The 19810-nt window shown below is 34.6% G+C and overlaps 1 protein-coding gene across 6 annotated transcripts in view; it reads right to left on the reverse strand.

Annotated features, from left to right (window-relative positions):
- The window catches only part of CNTN5 (contactin 5), a 610938-nt gene that overhangs the window by 397762 nt on the left and 193366 nt on the right, over nucleotides 1–19810 (reverse strand). The window lies entirely within an intron of this gene.

The following is a 19810-nucleotide window of genomic DNA, read 5'->3' on the forward strand; positions in this document are numbered from 1 at the left end:
AACAATGGCAATAAATTTCATTTATTCATTTCAGCTTAGAACAGATTTTAAAGTTGTTTGTGGGATTCTTAAATGATAGTTTGCATTTTACACAAGAGATCATAACTATGAACGCCATCTTTGTAGCAAGGTAATTTAAACTTTGAAAAGTGTCTTGGAATTCTAGACTCATTGCATTAACCTACTTATTCTTTATAAGCACAAATTAAAGACTGTCTATTTAAATTCCAACAGTGAAAGAATTATCAAATAAATTAAAACTATATTTTATCTGTTCAGAAAAGTGATACCCTAATTTCAAATTGCACTTACATCATCTATATGTCAATGCAGTTCCATTAACTTCCATGCATTTTTCTGAAATTTTTACCATTTCAGTGAAAAAGCAAAAAAAGTGCAGTTGATACAAAAAGAGAAGTTAGGTGACCATCATCTGGAAAATGTTTTCACATTTCACATTCATATGTTTTCATTCAAGACAATGTCAAAATTCACAGTGGCAGCACCCCCCTAAAGGTTCAAGACATAGGGAGGAACGAATTATTTCTTCTTACTTGTAGTAAATTATATATTTATTTGCACACACATTCAACTCAGTCTTGCTCTCTAAACAGACCTAAATATTTGTAAGAAGCACTTGATTTAATTTGCCCATAGTGCTGAGTTTCATTTTTTTGTTATTTTGAGTCAGTTTGAGTGCTAAATTTGGATGCTTCTCAATACAAAGAAAAAACTTAATTGCACAGAGATTATACTTTGAACTGGAATTTTTTTTTATATTTTTAGGTTTTGTGAAGAATTGAAGTAGAGAGGACAAGATTAGTAAAGGCGTATTGTCTGTGCATTCATCTAATTGCAAATTTTAAGTAAATATCAGGAGAAATAAGCTACAACCCTGAAAGCTCAAATTTTAACCTTTATGTTATATAATTTTGAACAGATATATTTGCTAAGAAGAGTGAAAGAGTTTTCTAAGCTTTGGGAAACCAATCAGGTTGTCTTGCAAATCTGCAAGACTTAATATAGATTTAAGGAATTCATAATCTATCAAAGCTAAGCTTACTTTCCTTCACGTCATAATTTCAGATCATACCACACTGGAACTTATAAACTTCTCAGAAAGCATCATACATCATTCTGCAGTGTTTCTATACTGCTTCAAAAATCTTATTTAACTCAGAATAATGAAAAAAAAATAAAGCTAACAACCATTTCTTTAGATACTAATTTTTATGTAAGCACTATAAATCCATTTACTGGGTGAATTATTAAACATTATAAATTCAGATCACATCTGATACCACTTCCACTGACTGACGGGGAAGGTCAGGCTATTTAAAAGAACAGGAACACGTAAGTCATTTATCTTCCTAAGTTGTTACGTATCATGGGATTAAATCCTAAAACACATTTTTGAACTTGATGTTTTACTTGTGTAAAGTAAATTTTAAAATGCTTTCTGCATAAGGCCTTAAAAACCTTAATACATTTGATTTATTTTTCATTTTTTTTTCAAGTATTGAATATATTGCCTCCTGAGGAATGGTATCTGTCAATATCACAATATGATAGCATTCAAACATTTGTTATCTGAAAATGCAGAACATCTGCTATTTTGGCACTTAGCAACAACACTACGCAATAATTTTGCCCTCTCTGCTTCCCCCTTCATTATTATGCAAACTGTGGGCAGGACAAGAAATGCTTGTAGAAAAATTGTTCATGCACTGAGATATTTTGACACAAAAATCTTTTCTCATCAAAGATGAAAAGCACCTTGTCATTCATTTCTAATTACAGCCTTCGTTCTGTCATTACAGAAAGGCACCAACTCCCTGTGGTGATGTCATACACTGACACTTGCAAAACTACATTGGACTTTGTCTCCTCTCAGTCTTTGCCAAAATCAGTCAGTGTCAGCACTGATATACACTGATGAAGGGAATTTAAAATTATGAACGTTAATTGTGTTTAAAGTCAAGGAAACTGCATTACGCTTTCTGATATTAATAGCTGCTGAATCATCTAAAACAATGGAGAAAGCTTCATTGCATATTCCTATTCTGAGATGCCAAGACATTAAACTGCAATGACAACAGAGATTTCACAGTCCAAGAATTAATTTGAATAGATGTAAACTTATTAAAGATTAAAATGAACTATTTAGTGTTCTGCAATTAGTGTTAACATCCAGGCTAAAACTACCAGTGGGGAAATACCAGAATGGAAGTGGCAACCATGTGAGAATGTAAAGCCTCAGAGAAATTCTAATCCTGGCCAAAACAGCATTAGAGAGTCTAATTCAGACTAATGATGAAGCCATATTATCATAAATCAGAAAAAGAGATAAATAAATCCCTCTGATTAGTTTTACTTAACATAAAGTCTCTTATTAATTTTCTGAAAGTAATAGAAAATACTTGTATGAGTCTAAGCTAGAGGTTTATTTTACATCTTATTAGGAATTATTTACAGCTGTCAAGATAGCTACAGCAACAAGATCTTTTTCACTCTTGACATAATTGTCCACTAAATATTCTTGGTAATTTTAAGACCTGGTAATTAAGAAATCTAGCTATGAAGTTATTGTACAATCTCCAACCTATTAATGAACTCAGCACAAATATGGAGCATGTTTAAATGACCTACAGTTTATAAGATTTTCATAGAATCCTAGAGTCATAGAATACCTGTTGGAGCTGACCTCAAGGATCATCTGGTTCAATGTTTCTTGGAAAAATCATACTGTCCTGGCACTCTGTCCAGCTGAATCTTAAAATTCTCCAGTGTTAGGGCATCCATCAGTTCCCTAGGAACCTCTTAATGTTCTTATTTAAAAAAAAATGTTCTTCTTGTGTCCAATTGGAAACTCCCCAGGAGATGGTCATCTTTAATGTTAGAGACTTTTCTCAAGGAGGGCATGAGATATAAACACTTTATTCCTGAGTATGTATATGTGTACAGAATACTTTGCTTTCAAAACTCAAAAGCATCAGCCGTTTTTAAATAGTATTTAATTAAAAGGGCCGAAATGAGTTTTTCATCAAAGTAGTAATATTAAAGTTTCTATCCTGATTCTAGTGTACGTTTGTTCAGTTTTTGGTTTTGTTTTTCTAAATTGCATCAAAACCGAAGGTTAATAATAATTTCTAATAAATTGTAGAGCTTTGTGGGTTTTTTGTTGTTTTGTTTGGTTTTTTTTCTACTGAACAGTGAAATTTCCTATGCATCACATCAATTAATATATAATTTTTCTGAAAAATCTATGGCAGTAACAGAATCCCTGAAGGATTTGAACTTAGGCTCAAAGATCCTTATGGGTCCCTTTCCTTGGAAAAACTTGTTCCAAAGGCTATGAAGGCATAACCTTGAAAGGAAAAAAAATAAGTGGGGAAAATCAAACGTCTATTGAAGAATCCCATTTTCGAACCCTGTGATTCCAAACTCTATCTAAATATTCTTGCACCAACAAGAAAATCAAACTAAAACGCACAAAACACATTGAATCTGTTACATGGATGATGTTTTTGAAAATAGCACGGAACAAGGCCCATTTCATTGTACAGAAATACATGGGTTTTTTTAATAAATGCATATATATACATAAATACTCTGAAATGTCTGACTTGTCATATAAACCTCACTTACCAGATGAATATCAGACTCCCTATATAATAGAACATAACATATATGGCACTTATATGCCATGGAACAACAGCTTGGGTACTACAGCCAACTTGTATATTGGGGACAACTTCATGTAATCCAAGGGATGTGTTTTGTTTGGGTCTTTTTAAATTAGTATTCTGCAGTTTTATTACGTTCCTTCCACAGACCTTTCCTTAGGCAGAGAAAGATTCTACGTTTTGCATAGTAGGTGTGTGTCCTTGCTGAACAGTCACCTATAGAATGGTTGAGCAGATCAACACTCCCACTCAGTTTATTGTCAGCTGGGAACTGTTTGAGGGGGAACTCAATCCTCTTATCCAGGTCATTGATAAATATATTAAACACGACTGACAGCAGTACAGTGGGGAGCCCCACTGCTGACCTGCCACTGGGTGTAGCACCCTTCACCACCATTCTTGCACCCAGCCATCCAGTCGGTTTTGAACCCAGTGAAGAGTGGACTTGTCCAAGCCATGGCCTGCCAGTTTTTCCAGGAGAATGCTGTAGGAAACAGTATCAAAGGCTTTACTGAGTCCAGGTAGACAACATCCACAGCCTGGTGCACAGTGCCACTCTGCTGACTCTCCTTCCTCACCTGTCCAGTCTGAAGAGCTTGTAGCCATCCATTGCAGCACTGCAGGCACAGGAGTCATTCCCCTCCATGTTTGTGTCATGGTGACTGTGTCATAGCTTTCCAACTGCACAGTGGCTTCCAGCTCTTTCTCTTTTATTATTACCCACTGTGTGTAGATGAACTTCTGCTCAGCCGCTCATTTCACTCCCAACACTTACCTGTTGCTTGTGGCTTATCTCTAGCCAGCCTGACCCTGTCCCCTTTCCCCTTCAAATGGAGTTTAAAGCCCTCTCAATCATCCCTGAAAACTCATGGGCTACAGTCCTTTTCTTCCTTTTAAGTAGGTGAGTCCTATCTGTCTCCTAGCTATCAGCAGGCCTGGTGCCATGTAAACATCCCCATGATTCAAAAAGCCAAAATTCCACCAATGGACCTGTCTTATGTGTGTATCAGGTGGGTTCTTCTGCTTCATATTCTTCCTTCCTATTACAGTGATTGAAGAAAACACCACCTCTGCTCCTGTCTCTTCAACATGTCATCCCAGTGCCATGAAATTATTTTGATTGCCCTAGGACTTCTCGACCTTCTCACTGCTGACCTGGATAACCAGAACTTGGTAATATTCAGAGAGCTAAATCAGTCCAGGGACACTCCTAGTACTAGAAAAAATATTTCACAAACACTGATCAGTCTACCCATATGACATATATCTGATGGATATATAAAAGATAAACCTTTGCTGACATTCACACAAACTGCAGCAGTTATGAACAAACAACATTCAGTAACCATGAATGGTGGAAACAGCACTGAAAATAACTTCAGAGTAAAAATACAGTTTTATTATCTCACAACACTGATTCTGGCTTGTGAGTGTAAATGCTTTGCATTGATTTTTCTAATCTTTGCAAACAAGCAACTCAACTGCGTTACAAGATGTTTCATTTTTAAAAACCCACAGTTATTACAATATTAATATCTTAAGCTATTCCAAAGACAACTATTTTCCCAATGCTAACCAATTGGAAAGCTATATGAAATAGGCTCCTTTCAATTTTAAACTCCTAACAAATGCTCCAAAGGCACCAGGTACTAGAAATTCTTGAATGAAAGTATCATGATTTTTTAATTTGCTTTCTTAAAAAGAATGCTTCCAGAAGAAATACCTATTGTATCTCTAACTCAGGTGTGGTGATAAATACCAAGACATACAGAGCAATTTTATTTCTCACCCAGCATAATCAAAAGTGGTCATGAATTCCAGGGTAGACAATCTCTTGTTGCAGGGGTTGCAAAGTTGTTCAGCACAGACAGTAATACAGGAAAAAGGAAACCTGTCAACCAGAACTAATGTAAAACAGTGAGTTCCCTTTTCCACCTCCATAAATTGACACCTGCCAAGTTCTACCTTTTAAACTCTTGTAAGATGAATTTTAAATCAAGGTACGCATTATTCCATGAGCGAAGTAAGGCTATGGATTACTTTAGGAAGAGAAAGGGTCTTCAGGAATCATTCCCAAGAATAAGCTTTCATGAACTCAGGCATATATTTTGGTTTTTGCACTGAAACAGCACTGAGTGTAACTTAAATGCATGAAACTCATCAAACTTTTCATAGTGTTAAAGCTCTGAAGCCAGGAACTTTAGTGTGTTACATGAGAAGAAAACAGCCACATCTTTAGCAGTTTCTGGCCAGAAGCAAGACACTTCAAGGGTTACTTAAACTAATGCAACCACGGTAAAGAGGATTGTCTTTTTAAAATATATAAGGCATTCATATAGCCTGTCAAAATCTCAAATTTTTCCCCTAATGTTAGGGTCCTAAAGGAGGCACACCTGCATTATGTCAGACTATAGCTTTTGTTACTCATCTAAATTTGTTTTCCCTATTGGACAACTCGCAAATTCTGAGTGCATTTTGAGGTGCAGAGAAGCGAAGAAACAGTGGCGTGTTTGTTTAAAATTAGAATGCTAGACAAGAAAAAAGGAACATTAGCTAAATAAAACAAGTTAAATTAGCTCTATACTTAAGTGGAAGTGGAAAGGAGAACTGGTGGGAGAGCAACCCTATGAAGGACTTGAGGGTGCTGGTGGATGAGAAACATCACTAGAGATGAAATGAAGATTCTTTCCACGAGTCCAAGTATACCCTAAATTTCCTGAAGGGAAAAAACTGTTAAAACAAAGTAAAGTGTATAAGCATTTGCTTTTTCAAAAGCTGTCAAATTAAAAGCTCTTACATAACTCTAGTAATATAGAAAAATCTGGACACACTACTTGCACTTAGTGACATTAAAGTATTACAATTTTAATTTGCAGTTCAAAACAGAATTAGATTAACTTAATTAATATTTTATTCATTTTTAAAAGGAACTTTTAGATATAAGGAGGTTGATATAAGTTATATACAGTAATTTTAAAATAGTCTGCAGTGTTTTAAAGGTGCTGTAAGTCTGCAATTGCTAAGGAATTTTTTAAAAAAACCAATAAATTTCAGAAACTGAAAAATGTGTAAATATGTACAAAAATTGGGTTTAAATTAAGTGAAGTCATTTGGGTTGACTATTATCTGTTGTTTTGTTGCTTTCTGTTAGGTTTTTTTTTAAATAAATTGAAATCTTCCTTTGAAAACATAGGGATTGAAATTTTAACATGTATGTTAGAAGCTGTATTTAATTTCTTGTTGGATTCAAATCTATAAATTTCTTGTCAAACAAACTATTAACATTTATTAAAGAAAAAAATGCACTAAATTGAACTCAGAATTATTATTGTTAGTAGTAGTAGTAGAAGTATTAGTATTATTATTATTATTACTGGGTAAATATTTATTACTCTATTCTTGAGATAAATCCAATTATATTTACGATGTATGGCATGTTTCAGCACTTGACAGGAAAAAAAATTGCTGACAAAGAAACAAAAAATAAATAAATGCTTTCTCACTTCTCAAATGACATTAAATAACAATTCCATTCCAGAGTAAATATATTTGATTAACGCAATGACTTAAAGTAATGATTTGTTTTGCAAGACGCAGTAAATCTGCCATTTATTCACATATTGGTAATCACTCCAGATGAATTGCATAAAGAACACAGAAATTAGAGGAAAGATAAACAAATGCAAATTGGTTATCACAAGGTAAATAGACTCTAATGAATTCTCTATCCTATGCAAGCAACTTTATCCCCATCACTCTACTTTGATCTTAAACCAGTGAACATAGTCACATAGCTGCTTAAGACTGACTTTAAGTCAAAATATTTACAAAACAGACTTTTAAACTCCTCCAGCTAGACCCTAATGACTGTACCACACAAATCAATATGCACAGCTTCTTCTTTCTTGTCTACAATGTTGTAATTACCCCAACACTTCCAGCAGGTTTGGAGCCCTCCAAAAAAACTGCCTATACCCTTCAGCTCACTGGCTTTCTAGGCTCTTCTCTCCCTACCAATTTTAGACCCTAACAAAAAATGATTATGTACTAAGAACTGTGTCTCATAAGAGACAAAAGGGATGCAACCAGAAGATGTAAAAGGAAAATAAAAGAAAATAAGGTTGGTAGTGATGTGTAAACCTATATCTTCCTTTTGCCAAATCATTGATAGAAGGTTAATTTTTATCAAAAATTATTAAAATTGGTACAGAAGCAGCAGAAGAGAATACCAGGCAAGTGGGATTGCTCTCTGTTGGGGTGCTCGTGTGTTCCACCTAGCAGAGAAAACAGTACCTGGGAAAGCGGCAATGGGACTGAACAGCACAGTCTGAGAGCCCGTTTGCCCAAACGCTGACAGACCTAGAGGGGAAGATGCCAGCAACTGCTAGATTAAATTGTAAAAAGGGACTTACAAAGAGGTGAGCTTGAAAAGAAGGACTGAAAGACCATGGCAGATTTGGAATTCCAGGATCACCCTGCCACCATTGCAATCTCTGTCTAGGGCTGGCTGAGGGTCCTCAACATTGTGGCCACAGGGAAGCAGTGAGGGCAGTGGTGATACAGACTGCAACCCAGGACCCACACCTTGTGTGTGCACCCATGGAAGCTGCCTCACCAGTGGATGGGCTGATATGGGTGTGGGCAAAGCCAAATGCAGGCAGCTCTCTCAGTGTTTTAAATTCCCACTTCCAGGAATTAGTTATAAAAAGCCTGTTCGGGAATTTGAAAAGGTTTCTTACACTTTTATGTATATCCAGCATTGTGGTTTATCTTCTGTATTGTGGATATTGATTCTGAATATAGGGTCCATTGATTGTTGGTTAATTAGAAGTCATTAATAATTCAATAAACCAGTTGGAATCAGATTTGATATAAACCACTTTGAGCTGAGCAGTTTTTATGTCCAGCATTGTTATTGACTTCATGCTCAAAAAATGTGTCTTTGAGCAAGTTCTAAACATATAGCAGAGAAGGAACGTTCAGGAGTTGGAAAAGGGAGAACATTCTATAACCTAACGTCAAACAGAAGTTTTCAATAGTGACTATTGAAAGAGACCAAAGGTTGTTAAAATCAGAATAATGCAATAGTAGTGACAAATATAACAGTGTATTGGTAGATATATAGTATGGCAGGGTCAGGAGCTGACTACAGCCTTGACTATAGAGGTATAGTAGTTGAAGGCTTTAACAGTTAAACAGGACTCAAATTTCAGCAGTTTATTGAGTTATGTCAGTTTGGAGTAACAGCTCTTTTATGAAAATACAAGTGATGAGAAAATGTTGTTGTAATGAGAACAGCGAAGCTCTGTTTTGTTAAATATAAGGATGCAATTTCTTCAGTATATCACATTAAAATATTTACATGATAAGGGTTAAATGCATAATACAAAGAGCACGTACTCTAAATAATATTATTTCACACAAATGCCAATTTGTATTTATTAAGTTTGACAGAGTTACAACATGAAATGCTGTTATACATTCTCTGCAATACCCTATTTTGCAAAACCTTAGCAAGATGACTTCTAAAACATGACACCGTAGTGTTGCCAAATGAAGTTGAATGTGTAATATTTGGCCAACTCATCCCAACTAGGAATTCCAGGTTCCTTTTATTGACAGATACCCTGAGGATGATTTAAATGTTGGTTGAACTGAATTCACTTCTGCTATTTCTTTTTGTTCATTATAAACAGAGACTCAGTGATGAGGCTCAAAGCCAAATGCCTTGGGCATGCAGTGAAGTGAATGGAATAAGAACAACTTCTTTTTCAAGTCTTTCTTTTAAAAAATTCGTATCTTGGACTGGCTGCTTCAAAAATGACAAGTTTTTATAAGGAAAGTTAACAATAAATAAATCATGCTCTCTAATTCATGCATGCATTTCTAACCTTCAACCACTGGATTTGAAATATGCAAACTCATTTTTTGTGAAAGGTGTATTTTTATACCATGAAAAATGTATATGTTATCAGCTAAATAGACATTACTGCATATGAATCTGGTAATTTCATTTCTAAGATAGGTACAGTTGCATTTATTTTAATGTGCAAATTCCAGATTTTCTTGTAGCTGAACATTCATTTGTCTGGAAGACTGAATTTATGTGGGCACTAATTTGTTATGGATAATGAATGCACTATGCAAGAAAAACACACATTTCTTCTATATAAGCCAAATTCTTTTTAAATTTAGCAGCATGACTGATTACTTATGTATGACAATTATCATGTTTTAAAACAGGGTAATTTTATAGTTACTTATACAGAGGTCTTAAGAATTATAATTATTTAATTTGTGTTTATCAGGAAAATCTATACAGACAAAAAGAATATATGCTGCTAGATTTCATACAAGAACAAAAATATTAAAGACAAACATTTGGGTTTAAAATGAAGCAATTCTTCATCCCCAACTGAATTATTACTCTTTTGCTGTGTTGAAAAACAAGCTTCTTGTACAAATTATGATCTACATATGGGAGTTTTAATAATGCTGATGACTTGGTATAAACTCAGTAGGATAATTGTATATGCTCATTTTTCTTTTACAAAAGAAAAAATAAAAATAAGCAATAAAAATATTCAAATATCTCTTACTCTTCTATTGTTTAAATATATATTTGATAGGAAAAAGAAAGGCAGAAGTGGCAGTTCAAGTTTTAGTTCCTAACAATAAAATATAATTCTCACACAATCCCTTTCTAATATATATATATATGAAATTTTAAAAAATTACCCTATTTGCTTGTCCTATTCCTATTTATCTTTTGTGCTCTGGTTCCCTGATCATTCTAGTGAGTTAAAAGTTTGCAATATGTGGCTATGACTTCTATTTGTTCATTAGTTTGGTAGATTATTTGACTAGCACCACTGTGTATAGTTTTTCAGTTTATTTTCACAATTTATAGTGAGTCACTTGCTTTTCAATTAACATGATGTTCCCAGTCATTCTGTGAGCTTTCTTGCATTTGTCTACAGATAATGAATGTTCATTTATCGACTGATATTGCTTTAATTAGATCCTTTCTGAGGGTTTTCTGCCACCCTTCCTTTCTTACTCCACTCTCAGATCCTAAAATGGATTTAGCTGTGAAGGGAAAATTCCAATTACAGTGGTAATTTCTGACTGATGAATGAGCTCTCATGGAGGGCAAGTAGGCTCAACTACAAGAAGGAGTTAAGCTGTTAGAAAATAGGGATGCCTGAGACAGAGGGCTGCTTTGCAAGGGAGTGAAGCATTTCTGAGTGCTGAGATAAGGAACAGCCTCAGCATCATCCTGCAGCCATCCTGGGATGAGAGCACTCAGGAGCCATGTTTCACAGCAAATGTGGACTGGAGGATGGACCCAAGGGTGGCCTGGAGTGCCCCATACCACTGTTCTTGGGACTGCTGCTGGTGCAAAGGTATATAAGGATTCTGCCTGTGATGCCTCTCTGCAGACTCCATGTAGAGTTGCATACTACCGTAGGACTCAGCACATTGAATTGTTTATTACCTTTTAAATATATATATTTGAGCAAATATTAATTAAACAAATATGTTTAATCTGCTTCAAGGCATGCCATGAAAATTCCCCAAGAACTAGCAAACTGATTAGTCACTCTAGAGTTTCAAAAAGTTTAGCTTGCTCATTTGTTGTGCTTGGTTTTTTGGATTGTTTGGTTGGTTAGTTGGGTTTGGGTTTGGTTGGGGGTTTTTTGTAATATATTTTCTACATAAACACAAGAAAGAATATTCTGTACCTTCTATTTCTATGCTATCTCATATTGTCTAGTTTTACTTAATCCATATCACTACTCAGTTCAAATTAACTTTGAAGTAATTTTTGCTTTTTTACTGAAAGCTAATGTGCTCACTCCAAATTCCCTGCAGTAGCAATAGACATTGTGTCTTTGAAAAGAATACACATCTAGAATTTTTATAGGATTCTACTTCTCAGACAGACTGTATGCTGTTCTTCAACTTTGTAGAAATGTCATGGACATATGCAACCCTTGGCACTACTGAAAGCTTTGCTATTAACTACAGTGGAATTTGAACTAGGTTTTTGGTTGGTGGTTTTATTGACTTTCTACTTTCAAGTCTTTTATAGCAAGAAAACTAGCAATTCAGATTTTCAGCTAAATTGCCTGTTGTTCCACCTTTCCTCCTATTGTAACAATTTGGATCAAAGATTCTATTTCTATAAATAATTATATAATTAGCCTGTAAAATATTTAAGATTCTTCATAAGTATTTTTATTAGATGGGTCATTGAAATGGAATGGTTAGATCAGTTGATTTATCAACTGAAAGAGAAAGAGAGAAATTTGAAGATTGGTTTGTAGCTACACTATAATGGGAAAAGCATACTGCTACTTTACTATATTACTTGCAGTCTCTTGAGTTCCTTCTCAGCAGTAGCTATATGTTTCCTGCAAGCAGTATTGCTCATGGGACATAGCAAACAGATTTTCATACAACTGCATATGCTGGCTGGGACTTGAACCCAGCTGGAAATGTTTCTGAGTCCCTAAATTACAGAGAGTAGCTTTTGTACTTCCATAGTTTCTGTATAGAAATTCTTGTCCTCATCAAATGGAGTTCCTTTCCCATCACCTTTCAAAGTTCTCTAATTTTCATTAGTGCATGATTTAAAGAGTAAAGGATATTTTTAATGAACCAAAATCCAATTCATTTTTTTATTACTTGTTTCATTTATCTTAACAAACACTATTAATTAGTTTTCATCACATTCGTGAAATAAATAATTCCTGCATCTAGTAAAAATGGCAATGTTCAGTGAGGGGCAAACTGAACCAAATAAATAGCACAGTTTCTCTACCCCATATATCCACTTTCCAATTTTGAACTCAGGAAGGCAATGAGGCAAATATATTTTTACTAATCTATGGATGTCTCCTATCCCTCCATAGGAGAAAGCTCTGCTTGAAAATTTGCATAACAAAAATAGTTAAATAAGATCTACAGATCAGTATATCTTGGAAACTGAACACATCTCTTTTAGTATACATTAATTACAAAAAAAGGTGACATATTAAAAGAAAAGGAGAGCAGTAATTGATTTTGTAAATGAATTTGTATAGAAATACATATGAATTCTCGATGGGCGAGACCAGTATGGATACATCAAAGCACTGCAGATACAACAGAAATGCTCAGAGGGTAGCCCTGAATGTGAGCTCACAGACCGTGTGCAGAAGTTTGCATAGCCAATGTCACCTTTGCTGAAACTCCAGAATAACTACCTGCAAAAACTGAAGATCTACCTAAAGAAGAAAGAGCTTTATCCACCACATTTATATCTCTAGCAAATCCTCCAGTATAGGATATTATCTCTATAGGGAAGTAGGTAAGGGAATTTGGGTGAAAATAATGTATTTTTCTATGCTTCAGAGTCCAGCCAATCATGTGACTGAAGATGCATCCAGTCTGCCTACAGAAACTGCAATATTCCATTGTCTTTCTTTTCCTAAATTTTAAAATTAAAAAAAAAAACTTCTTTCTGTTTGAAAAAATAAAACAAGCATTTACCTCACATTTACTATGGAAAGCTAAACAAAGATTTCTCTGTTTGAAGTGAGTTTTGCTAGGGAATGGCTTGCACTTGCCAGTGCCTTTCTGTTTCCCTTCTACCTGTTCTTAGGATGTCTTGACACCTTTGTGTTTCTGAAAACCAAGGATTTCAGTCTAAACTAACTAATTTGGATTGAAGAATATTCAAGATCAAATTTTGAAAGTGGAATTTTGCTGCATAAAACATCTGAAACGCTAACTAGGATTACTGTTACAAAATTTAGATGTTACGTTTTACTTGATAGAAATAGTCATTTGCCTAAATTTGTTTTTATACTGCCTAGTCCTCATAAACAATTAAGGTATAAATTCTGTAAAAGATTCCTTGCACTTTAAATAAGTTAACATATCACTTTTATTTGCTTACTGTATGAAATGTTATGCTGATGTTTATTTTCATTTTCCATTCAGGGAAGACTTTTCTTGAAGGAGAGGCTTTCAAAGTCTGGCAAAAATGGGAATAGAATATCAAAAGCCTTGTTTTACAATATTCAGGAGCACCACTCACTTTATTGCATGCAATCACAGAAGCTCTTCCCTGAAATCCGCACATATTCAGCCTATCAGGTAACATTTCCATCCAGGCTATTCATCAATAGATGTGTTTCCTTCCATATTTTATTGTTTTGTAAATAAATTAGTTATTTCTTTCACCAGTAATGTTGAGATTTTCTGGTCAAAGCATTTTTTTTCATCCACATAGATGTGAGTTTTTATTACATAGTTATGGCAGACTATTTTTAGTAATAACTAATTTACTTGGTTTTTCCTTAAATAAATGTAGACTTAAAATTTTACTTGTCATTTACAGATAAACAAATCCCTAAATGTAGCATCTGAACTGGGATGATATTTAAATGAATATTCAATTACAATACACTTGAGGTAATAGGATTAAAATTAAATTTTAATTTTTGTGTATCAAGAACCTAAACCCCAGAATACCTAATGATATTTTAAGAAAGCTGTGGCCCTCTTTCATTTTTAGATTTAATTGAAAAGAACTTGGAATAAAAGAAAAGAAGCACTAAAGAAGCTACATTTTTCCTCTTTTGTTCTACAATAAGTGACGAACTACAACTTCCATTTAAAATATTGTAATATCACTTTCAACTTTAAATCACAAAGACTATATACTATGTTTTTAACATAAAAGAGACAGTTTAAGCTTTTAAAATTCCTTAAAAAAAGGCAATAAAAATAGTGCAGTCACTTATTCACAAGATCTATTGACTCGTGTCTCATATACAACCACTCTTCTCCCTTTCTGGCTAGAAATAAAACTGAGAGAATCACCCTATAAATATTTTTCCTTCTGAGATATTTGCATTAGGATGATATACATTTTTTTTCTGAACATACCACCTTTTCATTCTTGCCTCCAGAAGGAACACAGTGAGCAGCCCACATGTCTATCCATTTTGGAATCTCAAACCACGAGAAAACACTCCAACCACATGCAATGGGCAAGCAAGAGATAAAGCCATGAACTTATGGGGAAAGTTGTGCAACAGGAACAACAAAAAATGATTATTTACTAAGAACTGTGTCTCATAAGAGACAAGGGATGAAACCAGAAGGTGTAATAGGAAAATAAAGGACAATAAACTTGGGAGGGATATATAAAGCTGTCTTCCTTTTGCCAAAGCACTGATAGAAGCTTAATTTTTATCAATTTCTTAAGGAGTTCTTCAGTATGTTCCCTGCCTTGAAAGCTGCTGCTTTGACGGTCATCACATTCCCAGTTTGGTTTCCTGGGAAAGCAGAGGTGTGCGTGAGAACCTGGTGTCAACCAGCGTACATGGAACAGTCTCACTGAGCTATTTCATTTTGGAGCATGAACTGGGACAGTTCAGACTCATTTTAAAGCAAGCAAACAGGGATGTCTTTTGCATCAGTTAAAAGTTGCTTCTTTTATTCTCTTTTATTCTAATAAAGAATGCAATATTTACACAAAACTGTAGCTATGGAAACAGCACCAAAAAATGCAACCAGAAAATTTTCCTACAGAAATAAATTATACCAATTGTTCTTGCCTTAACTTTTATCTTGCTCTGATGTTTCTGATTTCAGGAATTTTAAGAGGAGTTGCATAATATCCTCTTTCAAGAAAAAAAATCCATCCCTTTGGATGCAAATGTCTGAAGATCAAATTTTGCTTTTGGTACATCAGCAAGAGTCTGATTCATGCTCCTGTAAATTAAAGTTGGTCTCAGCTCAAAAAAAATAGTACCAATGCAATCATGATTCTAAATATTGTCTTATGAAGATAAAGGCTGCTTAATTTCCCACTTCTCCAAGAACCATCATATCTAGAATACTGCATCCAGTTTTGGGCCAGTCTGTAAAAGAAGGACAGTGACCAAATGAAGAGAATACAAGGAGGTCACAGAGATGGTGGGGCTGAAGAAATTGCTCTTTGACAAGGGTCTGAAGGAGCTGGGCTTGTTTAATTTGGAACAGAGTTGGCCTTGGAGGGATTTACCAGCAGACACCAGTGCTATGGGGAAGTCATTGAGGAAACATAGCCAGACTCTGCAAAACAACGCAAGCTGGAAAAATGAGAAACAAGAAGTATAAATTTAAATAAGAGAGGTTCATCTGAATATAAGGAGAAGTTTTCCAGCATAAGGAGAGATTGCTCACTTCCCATCCTTGGATGATTTCAAGACCCAACTGAATGAAGACCTAAGCATCTTGGTCTGACCCAACTGGATGAAGAAATCAGCAGTCTGGCCTGACTTCCTTAGAGCTGATCTGCTACGAGCAGAAGATTGGACTGGAGACTGTCCAAGGCCCTTTTTCTACCTAAACAATATGATTGTATGAAACTGCATCTTATACAGAGCTATTTCAATTTACCAGATTTGGTAGTTACCTAGTTTATTTCATGGGAGAAAATCCAGGCAGACATCAGTTACAAGAAGTTATTTTAAAGTTGCACAACCAATAAATATGAAGTCTATACTCTCTCTGTGGAATTCCATTTAAAGACATGAAAACCAAGGTAAAAGCCAATTATGTGAGTCTGCCAAACACATTAACATTAACTAATGAGACTGCTGACTTCTAAAATTGTTTGTGTCAGGTGGCAATGACAAACTTGATAAGACAGAATGTCATTAAATAGTTTGTAGCTATTTCTACTGATATTTCTATTAGATTAAGACAATAATAATGTTCATATGAATTTGAAAGAATTAATTAGAAATCCTGTTTAGAAACCCCACTGCATATGTGAAAAAAAGGATAAAAATGGCTTTCATTATGAGGAATTTAAACAGGAAAAGTACTCCTGCTATAATAAACAACAATAATTAGTATAATGACAATATATAATACTGAGATTTGGTTTTTCTCATCCTGTCAAAGCAGAAGTAATTATTTTTCCTCACAAAACTGCTACTAAAGTTGTGCTGCATATTAGGGATATTTAATGCTTATTATCAGAGTCTCTGTTATAGAATGTAAAGCTTCAATTTTTGTGTGAAGCTGTGGATTTTCTACTACTTTTAAAAGCATTCCAAATGACGGAAATATATCTCATTTGCTAAGAGTTGTTCTCTACATGTCTCTGCAACACTTGAGCTATGAATTTGAATTCAGGAGACAAGAATTTGAACACAGAGACAAGATCAAGATCTGTTGGCAGCCCCTTTCTCCCTCTCTCCTTGTAAGGCAGCATGGTATAAGCATTTTTATGGCACTTTATTTGGGGTCTTTGCAAGTCTAAGAAGATAAAACAACATTTATAAACATATGCTTTGCAAATACTTGTGAAAACTTGAAATTCAAATGAGTGTAATACAAAATGAGAAACATGAATGGCATATGAAGTTGTTCTGAAACATTGTGCCTGTATAAACTGCATAATGAAAATTTTACACAAGACTTTAGCTCTGTCAATGATTTTTCATTATCAATTTCAAATCATCAGTTTTCTGAATTTTCTGTACTGAAAAAAAAAAGAAAAATATGGAAATCTTCAAAAATTTACCACTAGCTCAGGGATTGCTGCATCTGTCTATCACACAATTATCCACCTACAATGGTGATAATTATGTTATATCTGGAAAGGCGTGGTCAATGAGCTCTCTTCAAGATTCAGTGCTTCTGACTTTGAACATTTTGAGCATTCACTACTCACAAAGTGTGTGTGGCTAAAAATATAAGACTTTCTCCTCGTCATTTCTTAGGAAAGGGTGTGTGTCTGTGTAGTATCTGTATCCATTCCCAATGTGAATAAGTGGCTGCCTTGTAGCTAACTTCAGCCTGGCTGGTAGGAAACAGCAGAGCAATGGGCACAGTCTCCGACAGCCAGGTTTGAGACTGGACTTACATATTCACTATGTGGAAAGTATACATATTTTGGTCTTGATGGAGATTTTAGAGTTGTTTTTAAAAACATTGAAGGCTGCTTGGATGTTATTGGCTTGACAGGCTTGACTCATTGCTGCTTTCATGAAAAATATGGTACCTCCCCAGATCCGACCAAAAGTGGGGGTGAGGCCCCAGCACACTTAATTTTGTATTTTTGTATTAGTTTATCCTTCAGCAGTGGGAGGTGGCACCCTCAGTGGAGTGGCTCTGTGTGCAGTTCACTCTTGTTCTCACCAGGATTTCTGATGCTGTATCAGCACAAGAATTCACCTGCTTCAAAAATTTAGGCATGCTTTGTAGCTTACTGTGATTGCAAAGCCAGTCTGATAGCAAGATGCCTTGGAAAGTAGAAGTCTTACTGCCTTGAAATTTCCCTTAAATCTAGTATATCGATATAGCCCTAAAACAGAATGGAATGAAACAAACCAAAACCAGAATGTTTTCCACTGCATCAACCAATTAAGCATTGAATATATGATCTGTAGATAAGCCACAGGGAAGGGAGGGTCACAAGGAGAGATCTGAACCACATCTTTTGCAGTGATTTTTCATTGGTAAGACTTCACTGTAATGCCAGACTGAGCCTAAGTAACTATCTTTTTTCTTCTTTGGATCACATTGGGATGCATAAAAGGTTTCTTGTATGGAGACAGATTTATAGGAGTTCTGAAACCTGCATACATGCAATTTGCTAGACTAATATTTCTATTTTCCCTATTGTGCGTCAACAGAAGGCAGTGAACCACTATTATATGTTGCATTTTAGATTCTCATTAGCCTGAGTAAGCTGTAAACATATATATTACAATTTAATCCATCAAATTATGTGCTCAGTATTAATGAAAACTGTACTAATAGCTGAATAATTCAGAACTATAGTCTAATAGGACTTCAGACATTACTCAGAAGACTTTTAAAAAATATATTAACATAAAGTCTTAATTTTGAAGTGCTTTAACCTTTGTAAACTTACAGAAAAGAAAAATATAGTATTTCATTACAAAATTAAAATAAAGCAAACTGTCGGAACATAAAGTTGAAAATAAAGCAAATGGGTTCAAGATCAAAAGCCTTGAATATTCTAGTTATTTCTATTCTAATTATTTCTATTTCTAAGTAGGAAAGGGAAGAATCACTACTCATTTCAGGCCATAAAAACATTAACTTCCTCAGAACAGAGGCATGCTTTTTTCCAACTAGATATCAGTCATATAAGCCCCAAACCTCTTAAATCCTATTTTTAAATTAGTGTGTTTCTATTAACACTGCTAACTATGGTTGTCTCTTCTATATTCTCTCCCCACCTTGAAAAGAAAGTTGTTACTCATGTGAGATGATTCAGCTGCTAGGAAAGCAGGTGCTAAACTGCTATACTTTGCATCCAGCAGGCAAAACATTTTCTGTAAGATTGAAATTCGAGCCCTTAATGTATGAAACCAAAGAAAACCTTTTCTGATGAGAATAATTATGTTTGAAATAGATTTGATGGCATTTTCTACCTCCAGTACTTGTAATTCTATAATTAAGAGAAAGCTGTTCGGGTGACCTATATGCCCAATGCAGGCTTGAATGGCCCTAAGTTAGAGAACCAATAGCTATACATGGAAAGCTTAACCAAGTCACTGGAGTATAGTTAGTAAACTTTAGTATTACTCTTAACATGATCTTTGCATTTGTATGGAAAAAGTATGATTTCTACAGGAACTTAAATGTAATTAAAAAACCCCAACCCAAAGCATTAGATGTAATCTCAAAAATCTTTTTTGAACACACTAGATTAGGAATCAGTGGGAATAAATAGATCCCTTTAGTTCTTCAAAGTTAAGAAGGTGACATGCAAGAGCAAGTTATCTCAAAAGCAGGATTCCCAGGCAGAATCTCTTTTAAAAATCATTTTTATCTAATTTGATTGGTGAAACAATACATGTTCAAGGAGTCAAAATTTCTTTAATTAATATTTAAACACAAGCTCCCTTTTTCATGGTAAAATTCACATAGTGTATGTAATTTAAAGCTTATTGGTTCTCAAAAAATTACATGAAAGATAGAAATTCAAACCATCAGGATACAATTTAGAATCGTCAATTTTATGCTCAAAGAAATCATATTAAAATCATTAAATGATCAAGAGCCTGAACACCTTGATTCTCACTGGTAGTAAGACT

The sequence above is a fragment of the Melospiza georgiana genome, chromosome 2 (genome assembly GCF_028018845.1).
Source record: "Melospiza georgiana isolate bMelGeo1 chromosome 2, bMelGeo1.pri, whole genome shotgun sequence".
Taxonomy (NCBI): Eukaryota; Metazoa; Chordata; class Aves; order Passeriformes; family Passerellidae; genus Melospiza; species Melospiza georgiana.